The sequence below is a fragment of the Curcuma longa genome, chromosome 21 (genome assembly GCF_044706935.1).
Source record: "Curcuma longa cultivar G26 ecotype Majalengka, Jawa Barat chromosome 21, ITB_CL_G26_1.1, whole genome shotgun sequence".
NCBI lineage: Eukaryota > Viridiplantae > Streptophyta > Magnoliopsida > Zingiberales > Zingiberaceae > Curcuma > Curcuma longa.
Genome location: NC_133881.1, coordinates 378,323 through 381,065, shown reverse-complemented (window position 1 = coordinate 381,065; position 2,743 = coordinate 378,323).

The following is a 2,743-nucleotide window of genomic DNA, read 5'->3' as shown; positions in this document are numbered from 1 at the left end:
ATGCTTTACATGATTTAAAGACCTAACTTAAACAAAGTTTTGCCAAACATCAAAAAGGGGGAGATTGTTGGTGCAATCTTTGCCCCAAGTGCATTGAGTTTCAATGTTTGGCTAAACTATGTTTGAAGTTAGGCAATACTTGTGATCTAACATGTGTGATGCAAGTTTGCAGGAAAGTCCAAGCGTAGTCTTGGCAAAGGAAAGTCCAAGTGGGTAGTCTTGGCAAAGCAAAAGTCCAAGTGGGTAGTCTTGGCAAAGCAAAAGTCCAAGTGGGTAGTCTTGGCAAAGAAAAGTCCAAGTGGGAAGTCTTGGCAAAGCAAAAGTCCAAGTGGGTAGTCTTGGCAAGGAAAAGTCCAAGTGGGAAGTCTTGGCAAGGAAAAGTCCAAGTGGGAAGTCTTGGCAAGGAAAAGTCCAAGTGGGTAGTCTTGGCAAGGACTTGACATGACGAAGCTGATGGAAGCATCTCAAGCTAGTGCAGGGAAGGCATGAGGCTGTGGGAGATGTTTGAAGGCCGAGGTCTAGGTCAAGAGAAGCTGAAATGTGATTTTTCAGCTTCACCAGTCGACTGGCCCTGCCAGCAGTCGACTGCTCATAAATCAGACGCACACAGAAAGATCAGTCGAGCCAGAGGAAGACAGGAGTCGACTGGGCAGTCGACTGGTGTTATGGTGAGTCGACTGTTGCCAGTCGACTGGTCTTGGACAGTCGACTGCTATTTGAACGTTGCAGAAAATTGGCAAGCATTTAATGCGCTTTAATGCGAGATTTTATTGCCGATTGAAGGCATCAGTCGACTGGCCCTGCCAGCAGTCGACTGATGTTGCAGAAATTATAAAAGAAGCCTGCGCGAGAACAACTCAAGAATTTTGCTATTCTTTCATTCTTTTGTGCTTCTTCTGAGAACTTGTTTGTTCTCTATTCTCTGCTTTCTTCCTCTCCTCCTAAACAACATTTTATATCATCTTTGAGGAGATCGAAAGAGTTGTAAAGGTTTCTCCGCCTTCGAGGTTTTCGAGAAGGAGAAGATTCATAGTGCATCGGGTGTGTGTGTGCGTGTGGATCCTTGGATTAGTCACCTCTGCGGAGGTGGAGACCAAGTAAACAAACCGGGTTAGCGTTGATCTCTTTCTTTCTCTTTTATATTTTTGCTTCCGCTAATCTCTGTGCAGAGAAAGAACAAGAAAAGTCGAGAAACGCTATTCACCCCCCCTCTAGCGAACCAACCGATCCTAACAAAAACAGCTAAACTAGCATTAGGACATAGCTAGTTTAAGCTGCCAAAACTGGAATCCTCCACTTCTGATTGCTCTGATGGTGTTGCTGTTGATACAAGCAAGCTCTGCAATCCTAGGAGAACCCCTCCACGAACCTCAGACTCGGATTGTGCAGCAGGCCACTGGAAACGCCGGAAACAGAGGTCGGAATCGTCAAAAAATCCTCTCCGTTACGCCCTTCCAGCCGTTGAAATATACCCAATCGACCGGCGTTTGACTCCTCAAGGATCAAGGATTGCAATGGAAGAAGTTTGGGTGAACGGGGCTCGCCGTGGAGTTACGCTAGTGAACAGGGGAATGGCGTTAGGACGATGGTGAACAGTGGCGCAGCCACTGTTCATCCCTTTAATCCGGGTTTTTATACTCTGATTAATTGAAGAATCTGGGCCGTTGATTTCTTGATCCGATGATGGAGCTTGATCTGGGGTTTTAGGGTGGCCTAGGGTTTGTGAAAAATTCAGGGATCTCGATCAGGCTTGAGCTAGGTCATGTCCTCCATGTGGGCTTGATCAATTTAGATAAATTAACTCGATTCGATCGCGATTGAGCTCAAGCTTGGTCCGATTTGAACCCTACAATCAATTAAAACTCAATTAATGCAAAAATTGCCATTAAATCATGAAAATTATAATCAAGCCTCAAATCATGCAATATAGGACAAATACGAACGAATCGATTCATTTCATAATTTATTTTTATGTAAAAGCCCAAAAATAAATTGATTAAATATATATAAAATCCTAACTCATCAGATGTCACAGTTGAATTTGATTTTTCATAATTATCCACAGATCCTGGATTAAGGATTCTAATTTATTCTTACAATGCTAACATTAGGGATCAAGTTCGAAGGATATATTTGTAAAAAAGTTCATGTCAACCTTCATGTTATGAATTCCCAAAATGAAAATTTGGAGTAAGTCAATTTAGACGGTTCAATCCTTCTTGGTTTAAGGAATTTGGTGATTGGTTGGAATATAGTATAGAAAAAGATGCCGCATATTGTTTATATTGCTATCTCTTCAAAACAACTAAAGGAAAACAAGCAGGAGGGGAGACTTTTGTTAGTGAAGGATTCACAAATTGAAAGAGTAAAGATAGATTAAACCATTCATGTTGGCCAACATGATAGTGAACATCATAAAGCTTGAATGGATTGTGAAACTTTGATGAATCAAGATGCACATATTCAATCAATTTTGCACAAACAATCAAAGCAAATGCAGAATGATTATCGTATTCGTCTTAATGCTTCAATTAATTGTATTAGAGTTTTATTGCGATAAGGAAATTCATTTCGGGGTCATGATGAGATTAAAGGTTCTCTTAACCCGGGTAACTTTCTTATTCAACTAGAGTTTTTAGGTGCTCATAACAAAGAAATTAATGATGTGATATTGAAAAATGCTCCTAAAAATTGCAAGTTAACATCACCTGATATTCAAAAGGATATAGTAAGTGCTTGTGCA